The sequence below is a fragment of the Pristiophorus japonicus genome, chromosome 22 (genome assembly GCF_044704955.1).
Source record: "Pristiophorus japonicus isolate sPriJap1 chromosome 22, sPriJap1.hap1, whole genome shotgun sequence".
Taxonomy (NCBI): domain Eukaryota; kingdom Metazoa; phylum Chordata; class Chondrichthyes; family Pristiophoridae; genus Pristiophorus; species Pristiophorus japonicus.
The window spans coordinates 28,309,385-28,332,589 of NC_091998.1; the positions used below are offsets into that span (position 1 = coordinate 28,309,385).

General features: G+C 42.0%; 1 protein-coding gene across 4 annotated transcripts in view; it reads right to left on the reverse strand.

The window, feature by feature from the left end:
* The window catches only part of bmpr1aa (bone morphogenetic protein receptor, type IAa), a 249,730-nt gene that overhangs the window by 127,100 nt on the left and 99,425 nt on the right, over positions 1-23,205 (reverse strand). For 3 of the 4 annotated variants that reach the window (XM_070865839.1, XM_070865836.1, XM_070865838.1), the window contains one exon: positions 20,586-20,707. The exons of the other annotated variant lie outside the window; for it this stretch is intronic. The gene's annotated coding sequence lies outside the window, so the exon portion shown is untranslated. The remainder of the gene's footprint in view (positions 1-20,585; positions 20,708-23,205) is intronic. 4 annotated transcript variants of the gene reach the window in all.

The window sequence follows — 23,205 nt, forward strand, 5'->3', positions numbered from 1 at the left end:
CTTCTAAACTCGAGAGAATATAGGCCTAGTCTACTCAATCTTTCCTCATAGGACAATTTCCCCCATCCCAGGAATCAGTCTGGTGAACCTTCGCTGCACTCACTCTATGGCAAGTATATCCTTCCAAAAATGTACACCATACTCCAGGTGTGGTATCACCAGGGCCCTATATAATTGCAGTAAGACATCTTTACTCTTGTATTCAAATACTCATGTAGCTAATCAGAGCTTTAAGTTTTAACAGAATCATCAAACGAGATCAGAGCTTCGATTTTTAAATTGTTCCCAAAGATGAATGACCATTAAACATATTACTCCATTGCAGGACATCCCATTTAGAAGGTAGGCAAGCAGATACGAGGAGCAAACCACAAACTTATGCGACAACTGGAATGATTACTGTTTACTGCAGTTACAGATACACAACCGCATAGGTCTGACCTATTTATAGATATCTTTGGAGCAAATTCCACAGTCAATGTCGAAGTAGCAACTGGACTGAAGCTATAATTTCCTGAACTGTTGGTTTGCAAAGATCCTCACTGCTCTCCATTCTCCCAAATAAAAACAGCAGGCATTCAGTTAATAAAAATGCAATGGTCAAATAGATGAACGAGTGTATAAAAAGAATTTTGAACACATTATTCAGGGAAGTAAATGTTGAGAAGAGATTAGAATTTTACCAATTCCAATAAATTCAGTTTTTAAAAATGGAAACAAAAAAATGTTTGGTCTTGTACATTGGCTGTATCTACTATTAAAGAAAAAACAATTACATTCCTTAGCTCAATAATGCGTCATTTGTAAATTCTTTCCCTTCTTATTTTTCCACTCATTATCCTCCTCCAAGCCAGCAGGCAAGTGGCCAAACTCTGACTCAAATACAACTGCCAACATCACCACTCCATGATTGAAATGCTTCTTTTGAGTTCCCATGGTTGAGTGGGTAAATGCACAACATGATGTGGTACTAAGCCAGGCACACAGGTGGTCTCACAGGTTCGATTTCCAATCTGTGCTGAGTTAGCAGATTGTAGCGAGGGCAGTAGTTGCGGACTGCAATTAGCCTTGGAAATCAGCCAGGGCCGCTGTCTCGTAACCCCCGTTAGAAAGTGGGTGTGTGGACAGTAGGCACGAATAGGATTGGACTTGGCTGTGATACTTGCATGGACAACTGACACTCACCATCTAGGCTCAAGTATGAATAGTGGCCACTTGAGCAAGGTTATGGAGGACACAAGGTTGTGGTGGAAGCATACCTTCAAGAGGAAATTAGTAAAAAGAAATACACGTTACTGTTCAATCAAGGAAGTCAAATGCGTAGTAAGCCCTCAACTTCCTTCCCTATGCAACACTTTTCTACCCTGTGGGACAGAAGACGAGGTAAGTTTGAGTGTCTCCAACTATGAAACCTCTTGGTCTTCCACAATAAGTGAGGAAGGAAAGAAAGTACAATAGCGCAGGTTGTGACAGAATCAGCACCACATAGTCAAAACTAGTGAAGAGAAAGTCCTCTGCAAATTTAAAAATTATTTTGATAATTTAAAAAATATATCGCTAGATGACATTTTCTATGAAGACCACTTGAAAAAAAATAATCTATATGGACGATACAACTATTTTGTCACAATCTTCAAAATGGGTTCTGTCTCTGTTTGATGGCCTTTTGGTTTTCAGTTGATTCCTAATAATCTTGACCTTCAATGCTATTAGTGACTTCGTCGGAGAAAATTCTTTTCATTTTATGCCTGTTGTAAAAGTGTTTTAACGAAAAGTCCCGGCTTTATATGTCTAGTTTTAAAAAAAATTTAATTATTCAGGATTCAAACAAGTGCACACAAACATAGAAAATAGGTGCAGGAGTAGGCCATTCGGCCCTTCGAGCCTGCACCACCATTCAATAAGATCATGGCTGATCATTCACCTCAGTACCCCTTTCCTGCTTTCTCTCCATATCCCTTGATCCCTTTAGCCGTAAGGGCCTTATCTAACTTCCCCTTGAATATATCCAATGAACTGGCATCAACAACTCTCTGCGGTAGGGAATTCCACAGGTTAACAACTCAGTGAAGAAGTTCCTACTCATCTCAGTCCTATATGGCTTAGCCCTTATCCTTAGACTATGTCCCCTGGTTCTGGACTTCCCAAACATCAGGAACATTCTTCCTGCATCTAACCTGTCCAGTCCCGTCAGAATTTAATATGTTTCTATGAGATCCACACTCATCCTTCTAAACTCCAGTGAATACAGGGCCAGTCGATCCAGTCTCTCCTCATATGTCAGTCCTGCCATCCCGGGAATCAGTCTGGTGAATCTTTGCTGCACTCCCTCAATAGTAAGAACGTCCTTCCTCAGATTAGGAGGCCAAAACAGAACACAATATTGCAGGTGAGGCCTCACCAAGGCCCTGTACAACTGCAGTAAGACCGCCCTGCTCCTATACTCAAATCCCCTAGCTATGAAGGCCAACATACTATTTGCCTTCTTCACCACCTGCTGTACATGCATGCCAACTTTCAATGACTGATGTACCAGGTCTCGCTGCACCTCCCCTTTTCCTAATCTGCCGCCATTCAGATAATATTCTGTCTTCATGTTTTTGCCACCAAAGTGGATAACCTCACATTTATCCACATTATACTGCATCTGCCATGCGTTTGCCCACTCACCTAACCTGTCCAAGTCACCCTGCAGCCTTTTAGCCTCACAGCTCACACTGCCACCCAGCTTAGTGTCATCTGCAAACTTGGAGATACTACACTCAATTCCTTCATCCAAATCATGAATGTATATTGTAAATAGCTGGGGTCCCAGCACTGAGCTCTGCGATACCCCACTAGTCACTGCCTGCCATTCTGAAAAGGACCCATTTATCCCGACACTCTGCTTCCTGTCTGCCAACCAGTTCTCTATCCACGTCAGTACATTACCCCCAATACCATGTGCTTTCATTTTGCACACCATTCTCTTGTGTGGTACCTTGTCAAAAGCCTTTTGAAAGTTCAAATACCCCACATCCACTGGTTCTCCCTTGTCCACTCTACCAGTTACATCCTCAAAAAATTCTAGAAGATTTGTCAAGCAGGATTTCCCTTTCATAAATCCATGCTGACTTGGGCCGATCCCGGCACTGCTTTCCAAATGCGCTGCTATTTCATCTTTAATAATTGATTCCAAACATTTTCCCCACTAACCGGTCTATAATTACCCGTTTTCTCTTCTCCCTCCTTTCTTAAAAGGTGGTGTTACATCAGCTACCCTCCAGTCCATAGGAACTGATCCAGAGTCGATAAGACTGTTGGAAAATGATCACCAATTAATCCATTATTTCTAGGGCTACTTCCTTAAGTACTCTGGGATGCAGACTATCAGGCCCCGGGGATTTATCAGCCTTCAATCCCATCAATTTCCCTCACACCATTTCCCGCCTAAGATCTTGGGAAAACCACTTGGTTCATATGTGCTGCTCCACATTATACACAGTACTATTTTATATATGTTTGCATTCAATTAAACATAAAATTCTCAATGGAGTTAAAAGTTCAGATGTACAGATACAGAAGAACATAAAAGCAGAAGAACAATATAAACCAGAGGTGATTACAAATCTACAATGGTTTGGCAATAGCTGGACTATTATGTGCAGTTTTGGGGACTAAATTATAATAAAGAATATTGGAGCCACAAAAAAGGTGCAAAATTAATTTTCTGGGATGTTGCAACTACAATTTGCATTTACAAGTTGCACTTATATAGTGCCTTTAATGCAGTAAAGTGTCCCAAGGCGCTTCACAGGAGCGTTATCAAAACACAATTTGACACTGAGCCTCATAACAAGATAAAAGCGTGAGTTCAGATAAGGGCAGCAGAGTTTTGGATGAGCTCAAGTTTACGGAGGGTGCAAGGTAGAAGGTCAGCCAGGAGAGCATTGGAACAGCAGGGCTGGAGGACGTTAAACTGAGCAATCCAGTATCAGAGATGGCCACCTGGTAATTTTTGTAATTGAAGACTGGATAATTAACGATCAATTTTAAATTGCCGAACTTGCAATGTTTTGCACATGCAGTACGTTTTTTTTTCAAAAACATACCTTCCCGGGTTAGTTTGTCATATGCTGGAGCATATGCTTCAATTACAGTAATCTTAGTCTAAGTAATGCATAATGTATGTATGGGAAATTTTGGACACGGCCCGTGCTCAGACTGAAGCATCTTTGTAGGCACAAAAGCAGCTCAAGAAGCTCGACACCATCCAGGACAAAGTAGTCTGCTTGATCGGCACCCCATCCACCACCTTAAACATTCATTCCCTCCAACACTGGCGCACCGTGGCTGCAGTGTGTACCATCTACAAGATGCACTGCAGCAACTTGCCACAGCTTCTTTGGCAGCATTTCCCAAACTCACGATCTCTACCACCTAGAAGGACAAGGGTAACAGGCGCAGGGGAATACTAGCACCTCCAAGTTCCCTTCCAAATCACACTTGGAAGTACAGTTCTACCTCTCCAATCCGGCACCCTTGGAACCTAACCGGTGCAAGACCAGAGAATTTTCCAGATCACGGGAGGTCACGCAGACTCTAGCGTCGTCAGCAGAACCCTAGACTTACTGCTGACAACGACCTGGCTGCGTTCTGCGCATGCGCTGTGCAGAAGCCTACTGTGCATCATTTCTCAGGCCCAGCTTCGGCGCCTCAGTCAGCCGCCACATTCCTCGCTCCCTCTCCGTGCTGACCCGACCAAGGAGGGAACACTGGAGGCGCAGCCAACCCCAGGACACAGCCCCTGACCGGGAATTATGCCGGACTAGGGATGTTGCCGGACCAAAAAGAGTCCCGGACTGTAGAGGTACAACCTGTATATGGCCGTTCCTTCATCATCGCTGGATCAAAATCCTTGAACTCCCTCCCTAATAGCACTGTGGGAGCACCTGCACCACATGGACTGCAGCGGTTCAAGGAGGCCGCTCACCACCACCTTCTCACGGCAATTAGGGATGGGCAATAAATGCTGGCCTTGACAGCGACGCCCACATTCCATGAACAAATTTTTAAAAGCTGGTAACTCCATTCAGCTGATGAGAGCAATACCTCTAGGAACTATATCAACTCCAAGTTCAGGTGTCACATTTCAGGATATTTAGCCATTTGACCTAGAAAGAATTTCAGGTAAGATATTAAATTAAATTCAGTTCGCAAGGGTTTAAATCCACAGAACACACACATTATGAGAATACAAGTTACATCCAGCTAAAGTGCCTATCCAGAATGATGTTTCTTGCATGTTACATAAGCTTGAGACGATGGGGGTTTTGTTAAGACATTGCAATAAACATTCACATGTTGAAACGGTTTCATTCATGTGAGCCCAGTGGGTTGGCAGCTGTCAGGGTTCCATACATAGGAGGGCAGTAGCAGGCTTAATTGACTGCTTGACTGGCTAATTTCTGGGCACAGAGAACTGGGCAGAGTCGGGTCAAGTTTCTGGCCTCCTATCCAATTAGATGCCAGGTAGTGTGCTCAAATCTGATGTGGAAGGCAGATGTAGTAGGATAGAACTCTCCTTAACATTAGCACCAACTTGTCAGAGATTTGCTAGTCAGTGAAGTGAACGTAGCCTGCGTCTAGGAATAGTGTGGAATGCTTTTCATTTTTGATATTATGAGTATTATGAAATGGATTAAAATTCACTCTAAACTTTATTTGGTTTGTTTACACACGTGCGAGTAAAGAAAAGGTGTTAGTGTATAACTGACATCATCTGACTGCATTGCTCATCACTCTGCAGCCTGTAGAGTGATGTACAAGATTGCAGTGTCCTGTACATACAAGAGGTTTCACTGTTATGACTCCCAAGTCACGCTATCACATAACTAGATACTGGGCAGTAAAGGTAAACTCTGTCACAGGGCCATGGGTCTACTTACGGGAATGCCTGGTGACACTGAACCAGGCGGACTATCTAGTACAGGCCAGAAATGTGTAATGCCAGGGTTCTGAAGCCTCCAAGTAAAATATTTATGAAGGTACTCAAAGATATAAAAGAAAAATTGTATAATCAAGTTTAATCAGTTGTTGTGAAACATTTTGTGTTATCTTGATAGAAACCTTATTTTAAGCCCCAGATAGGAGAAAGAAAAATTACAGACAAAAGGTTTGGAGTATGATTCAATTCCTACTTTTCCTTATTTGGGCCAATAGGAAAGTGTGCCACAAAAGTGATGGTTCAGTGTGACATGATAGACATGAAAGGTGTGCTGCCAGACTATTAATATATTACCAGCAATTCCCTGTGATATTGCTCATGGTCTAATGAAGTGGTGTTTTATAAGGACATGAATTGGATACAATGTAATGCTGAAAAGTTTTCTTATTGGATAATTGTATGACTAGTAAGGAAACAATTCAGCTCCGTCCCTGAAAAGTTGATACTTACTGCCTTTGAGGCACGTGCGGGCCAGAAATACACACTATGCTGCTGCCCACATCTGTCTGCACTGAAAATGTTTTCCAGATGGCTTTCGTTTCCACGTGATTATTCCCTGGATGAAGAAGCCTGCTTTTGTTTAAGTCAGGCTGGCCACAGTGATTCTTAGGCTGCCAGCCCTTCCCCCCTCTGAGATGATGTCATTTCCTGCACATTTGCATCATTTTCAGACATTAGTCTTGCTCCAACGCTAGGAATATAGATGCTTTGGAAAAAATCTTCACTGAACCAATTTCCATTTCACCCATGCAGATATAAAGATCATACATTAGTACAGGCTTTGAAAACAGACTAGTTCTGGAACTGACAGTGCCAAAATATTAAACACTTGGGATAAAAGTGTCCAAGCTTTTTGTCTTTAAGGGCAACTGATGTGCACACCAGAGCGCCTTGTGGACCAAATTAATATTTGCATTAAGTTGCATACAGCTTAAACTGCAGATGCCAACAGGAATTTTGCTTTAGAATTTATCCATCACTGAGAACTGCACTAATATCAACACTTTCCAAATGCTCACAAAATTCAAACCAGCAAGTAAGAAATACAAATAAAACTGAGTGTCATGGCTCGAGAGTTGCATATGGTACACGTCACCACTGACTGAGGATGTACAACCTCATACACTACTATCCTTTAACAGCAATCCATACTACTTGATGGTTAAAAACAACATCGAATGGTTCCACCAGCTTCTACATAGAATAAGTCAAGAGTTGCAATAAATCTAATGCAGTGTAACAAATGTGACATATTTCTTCCCATAAAGATGAACACAAGTTTTTGGTGAAGCTTTTAATTTCAACATTGTAGTTGGAATTCATAATAAAAGAAAACACAGGAACAGGAGTAGGCCTAGTCCGCCATTCAAATAGATCAAAGTTGATCTGTCTCTCATGTTTCATATCCCTCGATACCCTTACCCAACAACAATCTGTCGATTTCGGTGTTGAAAATTACAATTGACCTGGCATCCATGGTTTTTTGGGGGAGCCAGTTTGAGATTTCCACTACTCTTTGTATGATAAGATGCTTCCTGGTTCCAATCCTGAATGGTCCTGCTCTGATTTTATTATGCCCTGGATTCCCCGAGAGGAAAACTGATTTCTCTCTACCCTATCAAATCCCTTCATTATTTAAACACCTCGATTAGATTACTCCTCAACCTTCTAAACACATTGGAATACAAGGCACATTTATTGAACATATCCTTATATATTAACACTTTAAGCCCTGGCATCATTCTGATGAATCTGCGCTGTCCCCCTTCCAAGATCAATACATCTTTCCTGAGGTTCAGTGACCAAAACTGAACTCAGATGGGACCTGACCAAGGCTCTGCACAACTGAAGCATCAATTTTGAATTCCAATCCCCTTTTCGTAGATGTACACTAACTTTGTGATTTTTGTACACGGCACGACTAAATTCCTTTGCTCCTCCACAGCTCATAGACCCTCTCCATTGAGAAAATGTTCAGCTTTGTCTTTCTCAAATCCAAAGTGGATGACCTCACACTGCCCAAAATTAAATTCCATCTGCCATTTGGGAAAAATGTCATTAAAAGTACAGGCAAAATTCCAAAAGATTGTAGGTAGGATGCAGAATTTTGGGTGGATCTCAAAAAGAAGTCAAAGAAAGAAATCAACTTGTATGTTTTATTTTTAAATGAGTCATCAGAATTTCTGGTAGCTCTATCAGAATGGAAACAGAAGCCATTTATGAACCTATTAAGTATTAATCATAATGAAAACAGAATTGGTGAAACATGCTTTCTTTGAATAAAGTTTTAAAAATAAATTGAATGCACAGAAAGAAACTGAACGCTATATATAATATATAGACATGCACTTTAGAAGATGGTGATCCACACCTGGACACAGTTGCAGCATACCCAAGTGTCAAATGTTTACATGTGATCCTGAATGACAGTGTGAAGAGGCTCTTAAGAGTGTTTTTTTTATTCCATCGGGATGTGGGCGTCGCTGGCAAGGCCAGCATTTATTGCCCATCCCCAATTGCCTTTGAGAAGGTGGTGGTGAGCCACCTTCTTGTGGTGAAGGTGCTCCCACAGTACGGCTAGGGAGTTTCAGGATTTTGAACCAGCAACGATGAAGGAACGGCAATATACTTCCAAGTCAGGATGGTGTGTAATTTGGAGGGGAACGTGGAGGTGATGGTGCTCCCATGAGCCCGATGCCCTTGTCCTTCTAGGTGGTAGAGGTCGCTGGCCTGGGAGGTGCTGCTGAAGAAGCCTTGGTGAGGTGCTGCAGTGCATCTTGTAGATGGTACACACTGCAGTCACGGTGCGCCAGTGGTGGAGGGAATGAATGTTGAAGATGGTGGACGGGGTGCCAATGAAGCGGGCTGCTTTGTCTTGGTATCGAGCTCCTTGAGTGTTGTTGGAGCTGCACTCATCCAGGCAAATGGAAAATATTCCTTCACACTCCTGACTTGTTCCTTGTAGATAGTGGAAAGGCTTTGGGCATCAGGTGAGACGTGTGCCACAGAATGCCCAGCCTCTGACCTGTTCTTGTTGCCACGGTATTTATGTGGCTGGTCCAGTTAAGTTTCTGATCAATGGTGACCCCCCCCGATGCTGATGGTGGGGAATTCGGCGATGGTTGAATATCAAGGGGAGCTGGTTAGACTCTCACTTGTTGGGAGATAGTCATTGCCTGGCACTTGTGTGGCGTAAATGTTACTTGTCACTTATCAGCCTGAATGTCGTCTAGGTCTTGCTGCATGCTGGCATGGACTGCTTTATTTTCTGAGTAGCAGCTATGCAATCATCAGCAAACATCCCCATTTCTGACCTTATGATGGAGGGAAGGTCATTGATGAAGCAGCTGAAAATGGTTGGACCTAGGACACTTCACTGAGGAACTCCTGCAGTGATGTCCTGACCGCAACCATCTTCCTTTGTGCTAGGTATGACTCCAGCCAGCAGGGCAATTTCACCGATTCCCATCAACTGCAATTTTACTAGGGCTCCTTGACGCTGCACTTGGTCAAATGCTGCCTTGATGTCAAGGGCAGTCACTCTCCACCTCACCTCTGGAATTCAGCTCTTTTGTCCATGTTTGGACCAAGGTCTAGAGCCAAGTGGTTCTGGTGGAACCTAAACTGACCATCAGTGAACAGGTGCCGCTTGATAGCACTGTCGACGACACCTTCTCACTTTGCTGATGATTGGGAGTAGACCGATGGGGCGGTAATTGACTGGATTTGTCCTGCTTTTTGTGGACCGGACATACCTGGGCAGCTTTTCACATTGTCGGGTAGATGCCAGTGTTGTAGCTGTACTGGAACAGCTTGGCTCGAGGTACGGTTAGTTCTGGAGCATAAGTCTTCAGCATGACAGCCGGGATATTGTCAGAGCCCATAGCCTTCGTTGTATCTGGTGTGCTCAGCCGCTTCTTGATATCACGTGGAGTGAATCGAATTGGCTGAAGACTGGCTCTTGTGATGGTGGGGACCTCAGGAGGAAGCCAATATAGATCGTCCATTCGGCACTTCTGGCTGAAGATTGGTTGCAAACGCTTCAGCCTTGTCTTTTGCATGCTGGACTCAGTCAAGATTGAGGATGGGGATTTTCATATCGCCTCCTCCTCCCCCCATTAGTTGTTTAATTGTCCACCACCATTCACTACTGGATGTGGCAGGACTGCAGAGCTTTGATCTGATCCGTGGATTGTGGGATCAGTTAGCTGTGTTTATAGCCTGCTGCTTAGCATACATGTAGTCCTCTGTTGCAGCTTCCTCAGGTTGGTACCTCATTTTCAGGTATGCCTGGTGCTGTTCCTGGAATGCTCTTCTGCTCTCCTCACTGAACCAGGGTTGGTTCCCTGGCTTGATGGTAATGGTAGAGGGATATGCCAAGCCATGAGGTTACAGATTTTGGTGAAATATATATTTGCTGCTGCTGATGGCCCAAAGCGCCTCATGGATACTCAGATTTGAGCTTCTAGATCTATTCTGAATCTATCCCATTTAGCACGGTGGTAGTGCCACACAGTACGATGGAGGGTACTTCAATGTGAAGACGGGACTTCGTCTCCACAATAACCATGCAGTGATCACTACTACCAATGCCGTCATGGACAGATGTATCTGCGACAGGTAGACTGGTGAGGGCGAGGTCAAGTAGGATTTTCCCCTCGTGTTGGTTCTCTCACCACTTGTTGCAGGCACAGTATGGCAGATACGTCCTTCAGGAGTTGGCCAGCTTGGTCAGTAGTGGGACTACCGAGCCACATTAAAGTCCCCCACCCAGAGTACATTCTGTGCCCTTGCTACTCTCAGTGCTTCTTCCAAGTGGATGGGTACTGATTCATCAGCTGAGGGAGGGCGGTAGGTGGTAATCAACAGGAGGTTTCCTTGCCTGTGTTGACCTGAAGCCATGAGACTTCATGGGGTCCGGAGTCAATGTTGAGGACTCCCTTCCTGACTATATACCACTGTGCCGCAACCGCGGGTGAGTGTGACAGAATCAGATCAAGTTCTTATCCAATCTTCTTATACAAGAGCATAACAACAGCTGCTAGTGACAGCCAATAGGAATGTGCTGTATCCCTCCAACTTGGTAATACCCTGTATTTAAATGGTAACATTCCCTCCCGCTTCGTGTAAAGTTGAAGATAACTCAGCAGGATTAATACAGGGAAAGGAGATCAAAATTAGTATCTAGGAGCTAGACCTGAATTGATGAGTTGGGATAGACAGTTACTGTTTAAACATCAGTGTGGAGGAGCAGAACACATTCCTATCAGTGATTGCTCTGCTCTATGACAGTTATAAACTATCGAAGACAAATGGTAACTTTACCACAACCTCCCAACTGGAGAGATGAAAAACAGGTGCGGGAATAAAACAACAAGCGGTTGGCTGGCAGGCTGGTTGAATTAGGAGGACAAAATTCCCATTGATTCCATTGCTTTTTCAAGCATTGCTTAGAAAATGTGGTCAACTTAGAAGGTTACAAGGGTGGTTGACAAGTAGGTCTCTACTGTAATTGTGTACAATATAACATTAATATAACATTTCCCTTTCATATTATGCTTGCCCAACCTCTAGATCTTCACCTACCAAAACACACACTATTATGCAGCTAAGAAGATCGGCAATCAGCCAACTCCTTGGACTTTGCCGCTCTATAAAGTGTTCACAGAGATTTTTACTCCCGCTGTGAGATAAACCACTATAGCCTCCATTCGGCACCTCTCACCCGCCTAAATAGAACTGTCGAGCTTTTTTGAGAAATCACTGGAGTAAACCTTGCACTCCCTGGCAGAAGCAGGTCATCACTCGTCATGTGGAAATCAAATGTACACATGAGAAAGAACACAAGACTGCACATGTAGGAGTTTGGTATAAACACAGATCAAGTAACAAGCATTAATTTAGTAATATATTAATTTCGGGATATATAAAGTTCAGTTTTCTAAGAGAAACCATACAAAAAACTCAGACCCAGAACTTTATACATGCAGGTCAAGTTTTCCAAATAAAATAATGAAGTTGATACCAGTAAAGAATTACAAGTTGGAAAACTACTGATGTAGCAAGACCCACTGTGTTCAAAGTTAATATGGCACTAGTATAGAAATTGCAGATCAAAGGGGTCACCAAGCAAAAACAAAATAGGTTATAAAACTCACTTTAAGCTAAATTGAATTTAAAGAAACTATGCATTACAAATTACATTGACCAAATTATTTAACAGACTGCACTTTGTTCAGAGTTAATATGGCACGAGTATAGAAATGAGAGATCAAAGGGGGTTACCATTCAAAAACAAAACGCTAGAAAATGGAAACCTATTGTTTTCTTCAATCAATATTTTAAAGTAACAAGATTTAAATACTGGTATTAATGAAAGGGGATACAGATATTAAAACTGTTAATATTTTAAGTTTTAACCATTTTGGCAGCAGCCGGTTTTTAAGTCGCTGCTGTTCCATTTGCTTTTAACAATGGGACGGTAACAGCACCAAGTAATGTGGTGGGTAGTCACACTGGGGCCAAGTTTTGGCCTGAGTTGCTCCTGTTTTTTTGGAGCAACTGGTTTAGAATGGAGTATCTTAGAAATTGCAATTCTCGGCATTTAGTTTGCTCCAGTTCTAGTCAGTTAGAATAGTTTCAGTTTGGAACATTTTTTTTTCTAAAAGGGAGCATGTCCGGCCACTTACGCCTGTTTTGAAAGTTTAGGCAGTGAAAACTTACTCCAAACTAACTTAGAATGGAGTAAGTGTAGATTTTTGTATGCTCAGAAAAACCTTACCTACACTTAGAAAAATTAGGCGTAGGTTACAAATCAGGCGTAGGGAATGGGGGGGGGGGGGTTTAAAGGGAAGTTTACAAACATTAAACACTTCAGTTTTACAAATAAAGAGCCATCATCAATAATAAATGATAAATACATCAATAAATCAACCAATAAATCAATGAAAAAAAATTAATAAAAAATCTTTTTTTTAAAAATCAATAAATAAATAAATTTCTCACTGACTGCAGCACCGGGAGCCCTCCAACAGCGTGCTGGGACGGGCCCCCCCGCAGTGTGTATGTCTCTCTCTCTGTCCGTCAGTGTCTGTGTTTCTGACAGCGAGGGGAGAGGGGTGGGGGGGGGGGGGAAGGAGAGGAGAGGGAGGGAAAGAGAGGAGAGGGAGGGTGGGGGGGAGCGGAACGGGAGCTGGGGGCGGGGGGAAGAGGTTGAGAGAGCCAGCTGGAGCCAGAGGAGGAGCTGGACGAGGGAGGTGCATCCTGATCCTCGCATCCCCAGTGAGGCCATTCGGCCAGGACTAGGGGCTGTGTGCTTCAGGCCCCTTCCACACAGTTTCGGCGCCTGGAGGTGCTGCACATGCGCGCCCACTGTAGCGCGCCTGTGCAGAGGTCCCGGCACCTATTTCAGCGCAGGGACCTGGCTCCACCCCCCACAGCTCGTGCTGCGCTGCGCCGAGCGGCAAAGGACCTGCAGGGAGCCGGAGAATCTGCAGGTATTTTTAGGTGCCTTTCGGGCACGAAAAACGGGCGTCCAGGTCGGGGCTACGCTGTTCTAGGCGCGGCCCGAAACTTGGGCCCACTGGCTTACTGCTGAGTTTCAGTTCATCCCGATGTTCGGCCAGACCTCCAGTCAGGCGGTCAGAGCTCCCATCGGAAACAAGTGGGAGACCTGGTCACAGATTCGTCTCAATTTACTTAGGAATCCTGAAGGAAGGGACCCACCATAAACAGAACATACCTCTCCGACCCCTACACACCAAATATTACAACCAAGTCAACTCAAACCCTTCATATTTTTTAAATTGCTGTAATTCCCAATAGATCAGAATTATTTAATCCACACAGCATACAAGAATATCCACACTTTTGAAGAGTACTGTATAATGGCAGGAAAAGGTAGTTCTGTACACAACAGCGTAGCTGGACATTGAAATAGGTCACTGCAGCATTTTCCAATAGAAAGTAACATTTAACACAAACATGCTCAGGTATGGATCTTGCACAGAAATCAGTTTGGGTGGTTTTTCAGCCGATAGAGCAAAATATTCTTTAATTCCACATAAAACTGACAATCTTAATCCGAAACGCCATCACAATAGTGGTGTGGAAATAAGAAAAATCATACTGGCGATGTAAGAAATAGTCTTCTAAGGATAGGGCTACAGTAGATTAGTTGGCAAAGTAAAGTTAGCTTTGCTATGCACATGGTTGTTGCATGCATGATCTGGAGCTGTCCAAAGCGGCAATTTTGTAGATTTTCAACTTGCCACAAGAAAATAAAACTTTCCACAAAAGAAATGCAAATCGGGCGGTTTATGTAATTTGGTGGTGGGGGGGGGGGGGGGGGCGGAGAGCGGGGGAAGAATCTACCCCAATGAGTGCAAGTGATCTAAAACTCCCCAACATTAGCACTCTTTGCCTTAATGAGCCCAGGTTTCTCACAAAAATGTTAAGCAGAGAAAAAAGTTTTTAATTTTTAGATTTTGAAGGGAAAGAAATCCTTAGCTCTTCTCTACTGCTGCCCTGGTCAAATAAATATATCTCAATAGTCCAAAAATCCACACAAACATAATCTGAGATCTCCGCTGGTTGATTTAAGCTGTACAGGTATTACCATTGTTTCTTTTCCCCAGACTGCAGAGACCCATAACTCATAAACTGCTTAAATGTTTCCAAGTTTAAAAAGGCCTCCTAAAGCACGTTGAGCAGTGATAATTCATTGTTCTTAATTGGCATACCACAAGGCAGTGCGTGAACAGCAACAGCAAGCTTATAGAATTAAAAAATACTGGCTTGCACCAATACATCCTTTATAGTATATACTGGCTACCAACTTTACCCACACCAGGTCCGTGCAGCAGAGCTGGTCTCCAGTCGTCTTGGTTAATCCTTGCCACTGGACCAAGACCTAGCTCTGTCAAGCCCTTGTGGTGGCTGGTGTGCAACGGCCACCACATGTTTAAAAAAAAATCCACGCACAGGCATCTTCCACTCTTCAATATGTAGTTCAGGATCTGGAATGTCAGGTCCTTCATTAAAACACCTGCGAACTCATCCCTTTTTTGGTGTGGAATCAAGTCATCCTCGATATGAGGGACCGCCCAAGACTACCTGATACACGGAAGTATCTAGGAATTAATGTATTTTGCAGGTCCAGGAAATTCTGGATCAGAATGTGAATTGTAGCACAAACAGTGTTGCCCTTGCTGAGATTAGCTAACTCAGCACAGACTGGGCACTTTGTATGGAAAGTACTTCATAACCCATTTCCCTTTCCTTTTAAAGGGCTGTTTTAAGATTTAGATATATGTATTATTTATATTATTCTTTTTTTTCCCCCATCCAGTTTCCTCCTCAACTGAAGATGCTGAACCACAGTCGGGACAGTTCTGTGGGCACCAATAACCCACTTGTACTTTGTCCAAGAGGTCATTCTTCATGTGCTGGCCTATATAGCGAGTGCTGGTAAACTATTCATCCATAGGGCAATGAACATGCAGCTAAATCTTTTCTTACCAGACGTCCACAAATGCAAACTTTAAAGCAAGTTCACTTGATAGTGGTCAGAGTGGGAAAACCTTGGCTCAGGACACAAAATCATCATCATAGGCAGTTCCTCAAAATCGAAGACGACTTGCTTCCACTCTGAGTTCTCAGGTGACTGAACAGTCCAATGTGGGAATTAGCGTCTCTGGAACAGGTGGGGCACACAGTGGTTGAAGGAGAGGAGAGTCTGGTTTGCCTCACGCTCCTTCTGCTGCCTGCATGTTCTCGGTGACAAGGCTCGAGGTGCTCAGCGCCTTTCCGGATGTTCTTCCTCCACTTTGGGCGGTCTTGGGCCAAGGATTCCCAGGTGCCGGTGGGGATGTTGCACTTTATCAAGGAGGCTTTGACCAACAATAATGCCCCACTGAGATTGGCTAACATCATAAACCAGGTATTGAAATTAGCCTTCATTATCTGCTTGGTTCACTGTCATACTGCATGGTGCATTTGAATATCTTGGACACAATAAATTAAAGTTTCAATATACTCGAAGAGTTGAAGACAAGATGCAATATTCTGGAAGTATTATGCCTCTTGATTGAAAGTTGCTTAATTGAAATTATTTGATAATTTGTCAATGAAATACAGTGCGACATAAAAATCTCCCACCATGTATTTTGTTTATTTATAGGGCTTCCTTTCAGTAAATACTTCACATGCCTGAAGTGCTAGACCTTCAAGCTCTCCTGCATTCCCTGGAAATGTGTCACATTTCTAGCTGCTACATTCAAATGTTATACACAGTAAGAGGGTCAAATCAAGATTCTGATCACGATGCAATCAAAACATCAAACAAAAAGCAAACAGGATCTGGTAACTAACACTGACATTTAGGCCCAAATGTACAAGAAAGAGATTCCACCACAACACTCACTTCCTGGTAGCTCCGACACAGGCACATTCTCTGGACTTATCAATTGCCTGCACTCACCAGCATGTCCGGATGTGGGCAAACAGCAAAGTCTCAAAGAACTTTATTTAGAATGCACGATAGATCAGTACATAACTATGGTAAGTAAACTTATTTTTAAACAATCCTGTTTGCTCAATATATTAACTTTATTCCCAATGGAGCTTAAGAAAAACTAAAACTGTTTGCCACATAAAAGACTCAACAAATCTATTTTGTTTGCAAACACAGGTGTTAAAAAGACCAGTTGTATCTATGATACCACATGAAATGGGACCCACTTTCAATGTAGACTTTTGCTTCCTTCAATTTCCAACCAGCCCCCAACCTCGCAATAATACTGTTCTTAAAAACAACGGTTCCCTAGATAACCATGGTATCAACTGTGTGTCTTTTTGGGAGAATGCAGGAGCATAACTGACTTTCATGAACTAAATCTAGCGTCCTTGGGGCTGTAATTTGCACTGCAAAGAGGCACTGCAGGAAGAAAACAAAACTGCGACCCTACATGACCATTTGCACGCATCCCTGCTTGCCTACTGGACAGCAGTAGTACATGCATTAGTCCCCACATTACCCATAAATTTCAACGGTTCGTCATTCTTTTTAAAACTAATGCATTTTAAACTAGCATACTACCACCTCCAAACATGTCTAATTCTCTCAACTCAACACTGTCTGATATTTTCCTCTGAATCAAGACTCGGCCGTCCAGACACTCGGTCACCAGTCCATTCTCTACTGCATTTCAAATGGTCCGTGCAATCCTGCCTGACATCACCATCAGTCATCTCTTAAAAGCTTATACCATTTACTACTCTCATTCTTCAGCATCGTCTGAAAACTACCAAGGTAGTCTCGAGAGATGTTTGACCTGTGCAGGTTAGATATGCGTTAGTGCTCTTAAAAGTACTTTGAGCTTTAAAAGCTTAACAAGTCCATGCAAAGGACTCTAGTGTGTATATCAGGCACATTTCAAGAAACACTCGACTGGGTTGTAAGTTAAATCCTACAACTGATGCAAATTACTGCTACAACAAACATGAATATTCAGTTTAACCCTTTTAGTGAAGTTGAATTCTCACAAACAGTCTACAAATATTAATTACTGCTCATGTATCAATTCTTAGAATCTTTGGGGAGAGAAGGGAAATCAAGAAAAAGAATCCTGTAATTACTTTATATATGTGGCAACATATAAAGAAGTTGAAAATATTTTTGAGGACATACAACTTGCAGATTTGATATTATGTGTACATAGATTCACCGAGTAGTGCGCTGGGATAACACCCAATCTCTTCCTCTAGATGTAGCTAATAAGCTCTTCCCTGCCTTTGTTAAGAATATAATGAATCCCACTCAGCCCCTTGGCCACTCCAGATTTTTTCCCCCATCTCTCCCAAAAAAATCAACGAACGAATTGCATTTACATAGCACCTTTAATGTAGACAATGTCCCAAGGTGCTTTATAGAGGTGCAATGAGACAAAAATAGACACCAAGGCAAAGGAGGAGATATTAGGAGGGGTGGCAAAAACTTGGTGAAAGAAATGGTCTTAAAAAGAGAGGGAGGTGAAAGGGTTTGAGGAAGTAATTCCAGAGTGTGGGGCATAAATGACGTAAGCCACAGTCCCCAATGGAGGAAATAAGGGCTGGAGGAATGCACAAGAGTTGGTAGAAGAAAATTTGTGGGTGGGGAGTTGCAGGCCTGGGGTATAGCTCCACAGCATCAGCAGCCCTTGCTCAAGTGGTCATTCCTGATGTAGGAGCTTGGATGGTAATGTTTTCATCCTATTTCTTCAGACATTAATGACTCAACCTCAGATCAGAGACAGTTTATTGTGACATAAGCTAGGGTCCCCGGTATTCTGCAACTGTGGAAAGCACCACAGAATCTCATCCTCAATGAAATATCTGCCAATTGTTTCCAAACCCCCAGCCCCGCCCCACCCCACCGCCCTGCTCAGAGTACTTTGAAACCCACTCTTTGTGAAGCTCCTGATAGCACTCGCTGGTTATAACTGCACTGTCAACTGCATTTGTGATTATTATAGCCAGTAATCTGAAGTACAGTCTGGTGGGGCAGATAGTCCATGAGCACAAGTATAAGTCAAGCACAGATCTAGTTGTGTTTCCAATTGGCTGAAACAGATTGACCGTACCAATTTACAACTGCAAAAAATAATACTGGATTTTGGGTTTCAATCAGCAAGATTGTACAATTATATTATAATCTTAAAATCAATACCATGGCCAATTAAAACTAAATTTATTTCCAATCAACAATAGTGGGAAATCTACAGTTCTACATTGCGATATATTTAGGGATCTTCTTGATGCATGAAGAGACAACTGTTATTTTCCAAAATTCAGAAAAAACAAATGGAAACAATCATTTACATTTGATGCAAATGAATGGGAATATCTTTAAATATTAGAAATGACAGCTGGAACCATAATCACTATCTTGGATTTTTCTCTACTGTTTTGGAGCACTGTACATTATCTATAATTCTAGCAGCTGGCTGCAGTAAGATTCTTCTTGGGGCTGGGCACTTTCTGCAGCAACCAACACCACCACTCAAATTGAATTCAGTGCTTCTAATAGAATGGGTCATTGTTGCGAAAAGACTGTCTACAATAGCATTCTTGCTGTCACAGACAACCCTGCAATAAAATGGTACTCATTATATTGTCTGAGCCAACTATGGCCCTTGCAAGCCCTATTGCAGCCTTCAGCCCATTCCTCCTGTAAGGAAAGGGTTAATCAGACCATCTTGATGTCTGCTATTGTACTGCTACCGATTTTTTTTCATATTGTAGTAATAGTAACATTTAGCTTTTGCCTGTTAAGTGAGGAAGTAGAAGTCAATTTAGATGCCATGACTACTGAACTGTTGAATAAAGACTAACCTTAAAGCAATGGTAAGTTTAAGTAATAAACCTAATTAAAAGACAATCTCGTGCATATATATCAGAGAGCTTTAATTAGTTGAGAAGTTCTGCAGAAGGGACTAAGCACCCTTTTCAGGAGAATGGCATAGATTTCGAATTGGAAGTTTTGCATGGTAGAATACTAACAGGTGAAACAATCGATAAAATAACAAAGTTGGGGAGTTGTACCAGTCTACGGAAAGAGAATTAATCAAAACTGAAGTTATTAATAAGGGTCAAGCTCATTAAAATTATGGAGATATATTAAGTAATGCAGAAACTTGTGAATTGTTGTGTAGAATGGGTGAAAAAATATTTTAAAAGTGGATATTGGAACAGATACTTAAGAATTCAATTAAGGTCTAATCAACCTATAAAATCGAATTCGGAATAATAACATGTTGAATTCCCTGGCTAAAACTCGCAGTTTTGTTGCAAGTATTGGCTGTTAAGTGTACGTTTAATTATTGTGTGCTTAATAAATCTGTGACATCTGACATTTAATGTTACAAGCCCCATTACTTTGAGGAGTAAATTATGAGAACATTCAATTACACCTCCTCTAAAACTCAGTTTCCTGACCCATCAACTGTCTTGAGGCTTCCGGTCCTTCCGTCTCTCCCAATCCCACTGTTGGTTCCAGATTCTAGCATGCATGCCTGATTGGCATTTGTGGGTTGGAGACTCCAACATCAGCGACTATTCCATTGGCCAATTACCACATGCAAGATACAGCTCTGTGAAGGCAGGTATCCACCGTCCTTCTGGTATTTGGGTGGAGTAGGTACTATGTATAGGACAAGATTTTCAGTATCTGATCTATAACCAAACTTTCAATTATTTGCTTGTGCAAACAAAGGTTGACAATATAGTTCTTGACAATCTAATTCTGAAAAATATATTTATTGTGCCTCATCAATATTAAGTTAAAAATTATGTTTTGGGTTTAATGTTTTTTTTATTGCCATTTTCTTTTTGTTTATATGGTGCATTAGCTATTCATCAATCTAAATACAGGGTCTATGAACGTGGCTCTCGGGCAAGTCATTTCTTGGGATTGTAACCTTCAACCAAAAGTTGCTGAGCGCTTCTGCTGTAGTGTACAACAGGCATTAAATTGCTAAAATGAAAACAGCTGCTGCTATACATTTTCCAAGTCACTTGAAGTATAATTCATTACAAATGTGATAAAATCAGTCAGCCTTACCCGATGTGAGAAAAAAATTAAGGAACTTGCACATTTCACATTGGACTTTGAAGCACAACATAAGTAATCTTCTACGTCCGCAGTAGTAAGAGGCAAAAGAACTGAAAAATTCTTCAGAAAACCTGCAGAGAGAGAGAGATTTTTTTGTAAATAGGCAATTTGATTGAGTGACTTCCTAAAGTTGAGGGCAGAATTTGCATTACTTACATATACAAAGATCTGTGGTCAATGTTAAAGAGTTGCAAGACGAGGTAAAAATGTTCTTAATTTGCTATTACTGTACCATTCTCTCCCATCAGTGCAAGTGCAGCTTAAGGAAGGAACACTGTTCTGAACCCCATTCTTCAAATTTGAATGAAACAGTAGAGTAATTTTATAAACAGATTATAAATGGGACTCCACTGGAATTATTAATGTCTTTTCTTCAGATGCCAACAGGTCTACTGCAAATTTATAGTATTTTCAGTTTTTATTTTAGTTATAGCTTTTAAGTTTTTTTCCTTCATAAATCACTTGCATTTAATATTATTCAAATTTAGTTTGTGGTTAAGTTTCAGAGAGATTAACTAACTTGCTGGGTCTCCTTTATTCTTTGAAGAATGAGCATAGTTTACAAATGCAAGACCATAGTCAAGTGAAAGTAATTTTTTTTCATCATTATGCCACACACACAGACGCACTCACGCAACTAGCAACTTCCAAGCCACATCAAATCCCAAGACTTGCTCAATAGAGGTAGTTCATCCATTTTGCATACCAAGAACAGGGAAGATGGTAGCATAGACCAATGGGACAACCCTACTCAATACCCGCCCCCCCCCGACCCGTTACCCACGTTTAAGACCTAGCTCCCCAGATCATAGCCATATTCTATGATCTGTTTCCTCCTCTTTACCAAGTTATTAATCCATCTCCAGGTCTTACCCTTTATATCCATGGATATTTGATTGTTAAAGCATCTTTCATGGAATACTTTTATCACAAGCCTTTGGAAATTCTGATATACGGCATCATATGGTTTTGTTCTGTCAATCTGAGATACCAATCCCTGTTTTGGCCATCACATATTACGGTATTTTCATACAGGCATTATTCTATGTTGCTCCTGATTATTGACATCAGGTGAATGTATCTTCAGTTGTCAAGTATAGTATGTAGCATGTTTTGAGTAGGGCACCTGCATCTGTTGAAATCTCTTCAGAATTTGTTGATGCTTCAAACCATCAGCATTTCTCCAAATCTCCTTCCTGGTCTCTTAAGTACCTTGGATATGGTTTTATCTGCTTTAGGGAGGGAATTGCTTTTTAGCCCCTTCAAAACTTCGGCTTCAATGTTAAAATCCCATGGCACACACACATTTGATACTGAATACGATATTGTTAGAATCTACCATGGTAAAATATTCAACAACTAGTCCTCTGGCATGTTACCAATCCCTTCATGCACATTTTTCAATTCCATATGGGTCCTTCAGGGTTTCAATTTCCTCCCTGATTTCATCTTGCTGTGATCATTTTGCTTACATTTTTTAAGAACATGAGAAATAAGAGCAGGAGTAGGCCCTATGGTCCTTCGAGCCTGCTCCGCCATTCAATAAGATCATGACTGATCATTTTTGCCATCTCCTGATGGGTATAAATGCAATACCTCCTTGGAGACTGCTGATTGCTAAGGTTGGTGAGGCTGATTGGAATTGTGGAACTTTTTGCTGGGAATGGCTGAACCAGGGGTTGCCAGCTGTAAAACTCCTCCTTGATTCCTCCCTGTAGGCAAAGGCTTGGCTACCGAATATAGCTTCATAATTTCTGTTGCCCACAGGTGCTCGATTAGAATAATCTCTGAAGTGGTACAGTATTACTGTTCCTCCAATTGGTAGATGCCAGAAATGATAGCCTACACACTTGGTACTTTAAATTAGAGCCATCTTATATTTCCCTGGCTGCTTCATTTTGGTGGGGAGGGCAAGGAAGAGGTAGATATCCCAGATGCATCAGTGGAATCCTGCAGACAAAGATAGATTTTCTTTCTCTGCTGTGTTTCTGGGTGCTATTTGGAGACTTTGCTTTGTTTCAGATCTGCCATTTTGTTAGCTCTAAGCTGCAGTGATCGGTTTGGAAGCCCAAGTCAAATTTGGCAAGTAGAATGATCTTGTACTGGAGAAATGCTATTTGAACAATTTCCATGTCCATCTGCAAGTGAATGAATTGCAGCACATCAAGTATGTTCATATCCTCTGGTAGTAGATAGAGCCATCACCCTCTCGTTACCTTAATTTTCTGTAATTACAGGTCTGTGTGATGCTTGTGCCTGGATTGGCCCAGGTATACTGGAGATCAAATACAGACATCTCCCTCTCTCCTCTCTTTCCCCACCACCCTCCACCGCATATGCATCTCCAGCTGACTGACGACGACAATGGTTCTAATATACCCACTTAAAAACCAAAGACAGCTGTATGGATGGCTTCTCTCTGTGCAGGTTATTGCTGTTTCTTGGTGCAGTTGAGAGAGTAAACCAGATGGTGCTTTTGAAATTCTTGTTACAGCTTTGCTCTTTTTGCTACTGTCAGGACTCAGCTAAGGTACCATGATCAGCTTTATTTTGAGTTATTGTACCAAGG